Consider the following 10,591-nt stretch of genomic DNA (forward strand, 5'->3'; position numbering starts at 1 on the left):
GATAGGGAATGTTGTACAAAAAATTGTATTGGACTTTCTATTTATAGTATTTTATAAATAGATAAGACAGCATTAGAAGAAAGGATAATTAGCAAAATAATACATCTTCAAATATAAGGAACACAAAGTTCTCAGAATCAACATGGTAGAGATAAAAACACAGCAAACAGCGGACATAGAAGGCACAGTGTGTGGGTATGTGTGGGTGTATTGTCATGAAAGCTGAGGTGTGTGTTTTTGTGTTCTGAAAAGTGTGGAGTTAAGTGAGTGAAAAAGGAAAATGGTTGCAAATCCCAGAGCCCGTGTGTGTCTGCGAGCATGGGTTATGAGAGAGAGCTTTCAATTTTGTGCAGATATGGGATATACATTTTAAAATAAATTCTAAATACAGGTCATTTCATGATGAGATGGTCCCCAACCCTATCCCCTAGACACCTACCTGAGAGACCCATAGACTAAGGAGAAGTCCTTATATGTTTTATAGGCCTACTGTGAGTAGCCTATACGCAGCCAAGACAGAAAAATGAATGCAGTCAGAGACCCACTAAAGCAGCACCACCCCCTCAAGATTCTGATCCTGCCTGGCAGGGCTGGTTCTACAAAGCCCCCTGATGGGAGAGCATAATATACCAGGAAATTCTCAAAGCTGCTAATGAGAACCTTGATGACCTTGTACCTAGCCAGTGGGGATTCCGGTGTGGTGCCCCCACCCAGGTAGCGGCAGAGCTGGCAACATTAGCTGCAGTAACCAATCGGGAAGGGGTCACACTCAGACATTCAGAGAGAGGGCATATTATTGTGGCCCTGGTGGCACAAAATAATCAAAGTTCTGACTGCACAGAGATGCTTGGGAAAATGGTTACAACGGGGGACCAGCGTGTGGGTGTTTCAGGGGAAGGATTTGATCTCCATCAGCTAGGACTGTAACTGTAAATGCATTCGCACATCAAGTCCTTTCTTGAGTTGGGCTCAGGAATGGAACAACTGTTGAACATCTGAGCTCGTGGTTGTTTGTGGAGGAAAGGGGTCTAGGGGGGGTGGGTGTGTGTGTGTGTGTGTGTGTGTATGTATCACACATATGCTATGGAGTAATGATGTTAGGGACAATATAGGATGAATCACAATAATTGTTTGCTAAAATAATAATTGCTTGCCAAAAATGTACTCTTTGTAATAGCGATACTGTATACTGGTTATACTGTAGGTAACAACCCTTCGCATGAACTGCCTCCATTATTACACATATTATTCCTTAACTGTGGAAATTAAGATACACACAATTTGTTATATATATATATATATATATATCAAAACATATATATATATATATATAACAATACAAATTGAGGTGGCGGCATTGGAAATGCTTTTGGCGGTTGATCTGCTTCTGTTCTGTGGGTGGCACTGTGTGCTCTTTTCCAAGGATGGGTCCCGGTCTTTCGGGGGTCCCTGGGATGCAGGTGGACAGGGGTGGTCTGCCAGTCACTGGGATGGCAACCGGACTGGGGAGACGCACTGGAGACCGGGTGCGTGGGGCTGGCACAGGATATACTGGGCCGTGGAGGCGCACTGGAGGTCTGGAGCGTAGGGCTGGCACAACCCGTCCTGGCTGGATGCTCACTTTAGCCCGACAAGTGCGGGGCACTGGCACAGGACGAACTGGGCTGTGCAGGCGCACTGGCGACACAGTGCGTAGAGCTGGCGCAGGATATCCTGGACCGAGGAGGCGTACTGGAGACCAGGAGCGCTGAGCCGGCACAACCGTCCTGGCTGAATGCTCACTTTAGCCCGGCAAATGCGGGGCGCAGGCAACGAGCGCACCGGGCTGTGAATGCGCACCGGAGATACGGTGCGCATCACCGCATAACACGGTGCCTGACTGGTCACATGCTCCCCGCGGTAAGCACGGGGAGTTGGCTCAGGTCTCAACCCTGACTCCGCCAATCTCCCCGTGTGCCCCCCCCAAAACAAAATTTGAAAATTGGGAGCTTTATCTCGGGCTTCTGTCGTTGCCGTGACTCCCGATCTCGTCGCTGTTCCTCCCTCGCTGCTTCCACTTGTTCCCATGGGAGGCAATCCCTTCCGGCCTGGATCTCCTCCCACGTCCAGGATCCTTTGCCATCCAGGATGTCCTCCCATGTCCAACTCGTCTTCCCCGTAGGCGCACGCTGCTTGGTCTTTTTGTGGTGGGATCTTCTGTCACGTTCGCTATCTTCAAACTCCCGATCATAAATAAACCAAGGCGCAGCGTGCATGGAATAACACATCTTTTAATGAAAATGAAACTCACCAAAACAACAAAACAAGAGAAAAACGAAACGTGACGTTCTGGGGCTGCTCACAGGCAGCTACACAAAAACAAGATCCCACAATCACAGGTGGAAAAAGGGCTGCCTAAGTATGATTCCCAATCAGAGACAACGATAGACAGCTGCCTCTGATTAGGAACCATACTCGGCCTAAAACAAAGAAATAAACAACACAGAATGCCCACCCCACATCACTCCCTGACCTAACCAAATAGAGAAATCAAACGGCTCTCTACGGTCAGGGCGTGACAAGGGGGAAAATGTATTTAATTCATTTTAGAATAAGGCTGTAATGTAACAAAATGTGACCGACCGGCTCGATTCGGTCTTATGGAGCAAAATTTGACATTGTGTTTTTTACATTAGAGACTCAGAGCCAGAAAATGGTATATCATACACTACAGTTGGGGAACAATGGGAAAGTAATTCTGCTTTGAAAGTTAATAAACTTGTAACCTCACTTTTGAGAAAATGCCCCATTAATATTTTGGTACCTACTGGAGAGCTTCTCTTTGTCTACACCCATTCAGTATCGTTCACACCCTTTTAAGCTTTAGCCCCACCCATCTCTTTAAGGAATCACGTGAGGCTATGTACTAAACAACCAAAGATTTCTAGATTAAAGGCTGGTTATACTACGGGTGTGTTCGTAAATTTAATCTAGAGTGTCAGAATGTGCTCTGGGCATTCGTAAACTCAGAGCGTTTTGCACTCGGAGCTTCAGAACGCACACTGGACACTCTGGCCGAAAATTAGGGTTGATCCGAGTGTTCTGACCTAACAACAGCAGTCAAGCGCCCAAGCTAACTGGCTAATGTTGGCTAGCTTGCTAGCTACTTCCAGACACAAATGAGAGAACAGCTCACTCTGACCATTTTACTCACCCTAGCAGAGCTGGTTAGGCTGTTATGTTATCCAGAGCGTTGGTGACTGCAACTGTGCTGCTGGCAACAATTTAATTAGGCTTTTTTGCCAACGTTTATTGACACTGGCCATATTGAACCGGAGCGTTCGTAAATTTGGCAGTTATTCTGTGCTCTGGTACACTCAGACGAGAGTGCTCTGAAATCGCAGTAGATAGCCAGAACAAATTTACCAGCTACGTCTATCAACAGTTGTCGCAGTGACATCATAAACATTCTATTGAAATAGTTACGTGCAAAGTGGAGTCTTTTGTTTAGCTAGCTAAACAATGAACCATAATTCCAACTCATAACGTTACTACCCAGCATGAATCTGCAGGTAGCTAACCAACCAGGTTCAATGTTAGCTAGCTAACATTAGGCTATAACTAGCAATGCAAATGGATCTGAGATACGAATAATATTACTACACAGATCATACACGTAACATTAGCTAGCTAGCCAGCCAGCTAACGTTAGCTAGCTAGCTAACAGTACACTTTAACATGAAATTAAAACAAATTCCTGACAAAATGTTAAATGTGTAATATCTGAAAATTTAGCTAGATAGACTCTCTTACCCGTATACATGGATGGACGCTTTTCCCTCTTTGTCACGGATGCCATGGTTGCCCATAGTTTGAAGATGTAATCCGGAGACAGGTGTTTTACAACAGCTTTCTATGTGCTCCCTTTTCGACTCCGTCTGCATATTTGCATTCAAACGGAGCTTAGCTATCATAATCTAATTCCATTGATTTCCAAACTCGGTCCTCCAGAAAGTGGAGAAAGTACACAGAGCCACAAGAAGAAAACAAGGTAGCTGACTAAATGTAAATGTAGCTTATGATGCCCCAATCTGCCGGGGAGGAGTGTAAACAACCATGACTAAGCAGGGTTTTTTTCACCTATGGGTGATTTGTTGACCAGCTCCATTATTGCAATTCTTAAATCGATAATAAAGATTAATTGTTTGAAGAAATTACAAAGTCTCTCTCACTTGATTAGAATTTCACACAACATTCACAGCGACGAGGATGGGATCCTTATCTTTGTCTGCTGACCACTCCAGAGGACCAGGGTCATCCGTGCATGGGAATCACTCTAGGTGTGATTCAAGGCAACCAGCCAACCACTAAGGGAGCAGAAAGGGACCTGCCCAGGGTCCTGCAGAGGGAGCTGGTGGACAGATACAGGAGGGACTTGCCCAGGATCCTCCAAAGGGGGCTGGCGGAGTCGTGACCGTACTGCCCTAAAGTAAAAGACGGAGTCGTGACCGTACTGCCATTCTTAAGATTATAAGATTTTTAAGCAATCGTCATAATAGAAAGGAAGTTCTGATGATACTGTCCTAAGAGGAGAAAACATGGAGTTGTGAGCATACTGCTGTTGTAAGGAGAGGTGTGAAATGCATTATAATGCTCTGGGTTAATATAGTAAGATGCAAATGTGCAAATTATGTAATTCCAGGAACTTGTCCTGAAGTAGAAACACGTATAAGTAAGAAAATATTCATGGACGTTATAAAAATATTGATTAAGTATGTTTGGGAACAGTACTGTGTGAATGTGATGTAAGACTTGTGTGAGGGTGGAAATACGTTTTAAGCTGGAGTTTGGGTAATAAGAGATTGAAATTTGGATAATTTGACATTTGGATAAAAATATATAGAAATTTGCATAATAAGTGATTGAAATTTTGGATAACAAGTTTTGATTTATAACGTTATATGGGGATTCTGTGAGGATATGAAAACATGAGAACTTGTATGTGGGTATAATCGATTACTAGAGATTTGATAAAGTAACAATGGGAAAATTATAATAATATAGAACTTGCACTCCATATTTAGACCTACGTAAGGGGTGTCAAAGTATTCTGAAAGGTTCAGTGTGGTCCCTTTATGGATCATTGTATGACTGTCTAAATTGTCACGACTTCCGCCGAAGTCGGTCCCTCTCCTTGTTCGGGCGGCGTTCGGCGGTCGACGTCACCGACCTTCTAGCCATCGCCGATCCACCTTTCATTTTCCATTGGTTTTGTCTTGTCTTCCATCACACCTGGTTCCAATTCCATCAATTACATGTTGTGTATTTAACCCTCTGTTCCCCCCCCCCATGTCCTTGTCCGTAATTGTTTGTTGTCAGTGCTTGTGCACGTTATGTTCTGGTGTGTGTCGGGTTATGTACCCATTTATTTTCATTGTTCTGTATCCGGTGGGTTTTGATGATTAAACTGAGCCGTTGGAAACAGTTTTGCTCTCCTGCGTCTGACTTCTCTGCCGCCAGTACACACCCCTGACATAAATAGGTTTGGGAAATATGCTCAGAACAAGATTGGTGTATATCCACTTTTGGTAATGGTAGGGGACTTGACTTAACCCTAACCAATAAAATTATAAACGCTTATGGGATTTTCTCTGTCATGGTAAAGCATTTTTTATTTTTTTTTTATAAACCTGCCCACGAAGCCTGAAAATGCGTTTTAAGATGTAAACTGAACGATTTAGTTACTTGCAAAGTTCAAATTGAAAGGCTAATTTATTCAACAGGAATAGCGAGTCGATTTCGAGGTAATAACTTTTTTTGTTGCCTAATGGTCTGCGTAGCATACTGAGAATGAGGTCGTAATTTAAATCACTGAATCAAATATAAATCATATGGATATGAACTGAACATATGCTTGTCAACAACAAGTTTTATTACCTGTAGTCTAATCAGAAGGGACCGGTACCTAAATCTAATGCATTCTAATAACAGATGATCGGCAATTGCGATAGAGCTGTGACCATGATCATAATTTATAGCTAAACATGGGTATTAATTATTGCATGATAAAACAAGGCTACAACAGTAATGAATTGACATTGTGGGCAGTAAGAGGCTCTAGTATTGTGAACTATTTTAGCTCCCACCGAAATCTATATTTTCCCTTAGGAATTGGCTGAGGTATTTTACAAATTTGGCGCATTGCATGTTAATCTTAAAATAATAGACATTTAATAAGTGTGAAGCAGAAAGTGAATATCCAACAGAGGTTGGTAATAAATATAGAGTAACATTGTTAGGGTAGACTACAATCAAAACATTACCTTCTAATAAGGAGAGAATAATCATGTTGGGTTTTTTTGTTTTCTAAATCTTACGATAAGGGACAGTGACGTAGACATCGATAAGGAGTGTTGATGTAAACTTAATGAGTGTTGACACAATGTGAATGGTAATATGTTATTAGTGATTTTTTGGATAGCACTCTAATGTCATATTTTAGTCATGTGAAGTTTGAAGCAGCTGAGGTTTCAATACAAGGTTAAATGATGAACAGAAGGATTAAGCTTTGAGACTGACAAAATAGATAAGCTGCGTGTGACAGTGAGTAATGCTCACTGAACTCAAACAGGCTGTAAGGGCAAAAATGGGACATTTGGAGCACAGGTATGAATAGTTGAATGGGAGACGTTCTTTGACTATTTCTAATTATTATTACTAAATGTTATAGTTTGGATAACACCAGTGAATTTATGAAAGAAGGTTATGCCATTTAAAATTATAATCTGTTTCCATTACGAGGAACAGTGTCAAGTATTTAAAGTAGATTGAAGTAAATGTTTTAGTATTTAATATTAAGATAATAAGACAGAATCAACTTTTTGAAGGTCCTAATAGATTTGTTAAACAACAGGTTGTATATTTTGACTAAATCAAAGCAACAGGTTAAGATGATAAGATTGGTGTCAGGGCTCTGGGGATTGTTTACTTTAGGTGTTCTGCTCAACAGGATACTATCATCTGATGTCTTTTAGGTTGACACTACGGTTCGCAAGCACCCACACACAACACACCTGTTATGAATATTTGTTAGTGGTGTTAATACTGTGTTTGATTTATTGTGTGGGGTCTTTTAATTTGGTTTTAGTGTGGTTTTCACAGGTTAGAGAGCATGTACCTTAAGAGGTACACAAATTACATTTTTTTTCTGTTTTAATTCAAGTTAAAACAAGAGTTTTAAAGAGTTTTAATTAAACACATGTGAATTATTTTGATAAGAAATGTACTGAAAAAACCCAATGTAAACCTGGTATACAAAATGTATGAAATGTTAGAAATGTTTTTAAATAATTAGTCTGAGGTACAGGGAAAGGAAAGGGGTCAACCTTACCTCTGTCCTGACTTTCTAGTGTGGTTTGATCACCCTCACTGGAAAGGTGAGAGACATTGGGTGAGTATTTGTTATTAGTGATTAGTGATTTGTGTTTGGGGTTTTAGGCTGGGTTTCTGTACAGCACTTTGAGATATCAGCTGATGTAAGAAGGGCTATATAAATACATCTGATTTGATTTGATTTGATGATTTGAAGGTCATATGCAATACTGATTTAAAGGTCATATGTAAGGGTATTAACTCTAACTCGATTTGTTATTTTTTAATTATTTTTATTTAAGGCTTTTTGGTTAAATATGCATATTGATACCTGCCTGTAAAAAGAAGCAGTGTATCAAAGGATATATGCAGAAGTGTATGGCTGTTTGTTTTGTTTGTTCTGTTTCTGTCTTGCTCTAATATGAATCTCACCGGATTGGGTCTGCTGGATGGTCCAGACTTCTCCCTATGTCACCAGATTGGGTCTGCTGGATGGTCCAGACTTCTCCCTATGTCACCAGATTGGGTCTGCTGGATGGTCCAGACTTCTCCCTATGTCACCAGATTGGGTCTGCTGGATGGTCCAGACTTCTCCCTATGTCACCAGATTGGGTCTGCTGGATGGTCCAGACTTCTCCCTATGTCACCAGATTGGGTCTGCTGGATGGTCCAGACTTCTCCCTATGTCACCAGATTGGGTCTGCTGGATGGTTGAAATTTCTCCCTAAGAATTAGCCGTCTAACTCCCTCCCTGTAACTCTGCAGTGAGGTCGTCGATATGATGGGGGAGTATATGTAGCTATTCTCTTTGACATGTGTCTTAGACATTTGTATTAAGAATATTGGTAGAAGTAATAACTTGTCATACAGTAAATAATTTGTCCGGATTTCTTGACTCAGAAATGCCCTAAACTAAACTGTTGTTCTGATCTGTCCTCTCTCGAGGGTATGGCGAAGGTGACCTCAGATGGTATCTGTGGACCACAGATGGCCGTCATTGTAAATAAGAATATGTTCTTAACTGACTTGCCTCGTTAAATAAAGGTTAAATAAAAAAATTCAAAATCTAGATGCATGAAAGGGACCATTTGACCGAGAACAGTGTGAACCTAAACCCCCTCTAACCAGCTGAAGTAATGAGGAGAAAATGGAGTTCATTATGGTCCTTCACTGCTTCTACCGTGAGACCTGAGTCTGAGCCAGCAACCTGTACAGTATCCAGCCGATGCTACCAACTGCCGGTGCTCTCATGCCTTTTCTCTCAGGAGTGCGACAGGAGTCCACGTGGAGTGAGCGTCGAGAGAAATCCATTCCAAACTTCTCTCATGTTGCTGGTATACTGGTTGGCAAATGGACAAGACATAATGGACTGTTAAGGACAGTGTGAAAGACATTATCAAGGGCCATCCACTTTGAACATGTGTGCCATTGGGAAGACTAACTTTAAAGCTTTCTGAAGAAGAAAATGAAGAGACTCCAGAAGACTGAGTGACGGGGAGGGAAAGGGGTTGGTCAACTGTGCCTATATTGGGGTATTAAGTTGATTGTAGAGGTCTACACACTGCGAAATGTATAGTAATTTAGACTTAGAATGCATTGAGATACTGATCTGTAATTATCACCGTGATGAGAAAGTTAATGCTAGAATTATGGATAATTACACTGTATGTTAATGTACATTCTGCTCGAGCTGATGTGTGCTAAGTTGAGGGTTTTAACTTTGAGTCATAGAACCACCGTGAATCACTGAGCAATGTCATTCTAAATTCGGTTGGATAATTGGGTTTTAATTATGATTTGGAAACTGAATGATTTCCCTGACCTATTCCCTATTCCAGACAACATCTCTGATGATGAGGACCCCAATCCTGAGCATGAGGGCCCAAATGTAGAGCTCATATTCCACACTGTGTGTACAAAGTGCCCAAAGAGGGGTCTTTGTCACTGGTGTAGGAAGGGTTCTAAACAAAATGGACATTTCCATCACACTGACCCCACCACTGTGCTAGTTCTCAGCGGGATGATTGTCCCATTTGCTGTAATGAAGCTTGTGTGTGATGTTAATTTTATGTTTTTTATTATTTTCCATATTCAGTGTTTTGATAAATAAGGTATTAAACTCAGCAACACAAATTAAGGTTGTTTACCATGGAGGAAATGTCAGGCACCAGAAAGATGTATTTTGTTTGTTTAAATGTATGCTAAACAATAATTATGTAATAAAGATAAATTGTTTAAAGAAATGAAAAAGTCTAACTCTCACTTGATTAGAATTTTCCACGACAAGAGTAAGTACTTTAAGCATATGTTTTTGTTTCAGTCTCATCCATCTCCACTAACCATTAATAATGTAAAATTAACAGCTGTACAGAAAGACTCATGTGAATGCCAAATTTCAGAGGAAGAACTTCTTGATGCAATTAAAGCCTTTAAGTCTGGGAAAACTCCAGAGTTGGATGGCATACCAATGGAGGTATAGCAAACCTTTTTGATATACTCAGAGGACCGTTATTAGCATGTTTTAACCACTCCTACAAAAATTGTTGATTATCAGATACTCAAAAAGAAGGTCATATTTCATAATTACTGAAACAGGATCCTATCAAGGCGAGACCCAAATGCAGACACAGGAGGCACATGGTTGGAGTCTTACAATGTTTATTCATCCAAAGGGGTAGGCAAGAGAATGGTCGTGGACAGGCAAAAATGTCAAAACCAGATCAGAGTCCAGGAGGTACAGAGTGGCAGACAGGCTCATGGTCAGGCCAGGCAGGCGGGTACAAAGTCCAGAAACAGGCAAGGGTCAAAATCAGGAGGACTAGAAAAAGGAGAATGCTTTTTGCATTCTCCTTTTTCAGGAGAACGGGAAAACCGCTGGTTGACTTGGAAACGTACAAGACGAACATGCACAGAGAGACAGGAAACACAGGGATAAATACACTGGGGAAAACAAGCGACACCTGGAGGGGGTGGAGACAATAACGAGGACATGGTGAAACGGATCAGGGTGTGACAGATCCAAGTGGTAAATATAAAGATTGGTCCATTGACAAAATTGGAGGCCACTTACACTTCAGTTTTGTGAAGCAAAAATTCTAGCAAAATGCACAGTGCATAGAATGAAAAAAGTATTGTTGGATATTATTTATCCTAATCAGACATGGACGATACATTGGAGACAATATAAGACAAGTACTGGAAACAATAGAACACTAAATCTGGAAAACGAGGCCTGGTATTA

Source organism: Salmo salar, chromosome 01 (genome assembly GCF_965601325.2).
Source record: "Salmo salar chromosome 01, fSalSal1, whole genome shotgun sequence".
In the NCBI taxonomy this organism is placed as follows: Eukaryota; Metazoa; Chordata; class Actinopteri; order Salmoniformes; family Salmonidae; genus Salmo; species Salmo salar.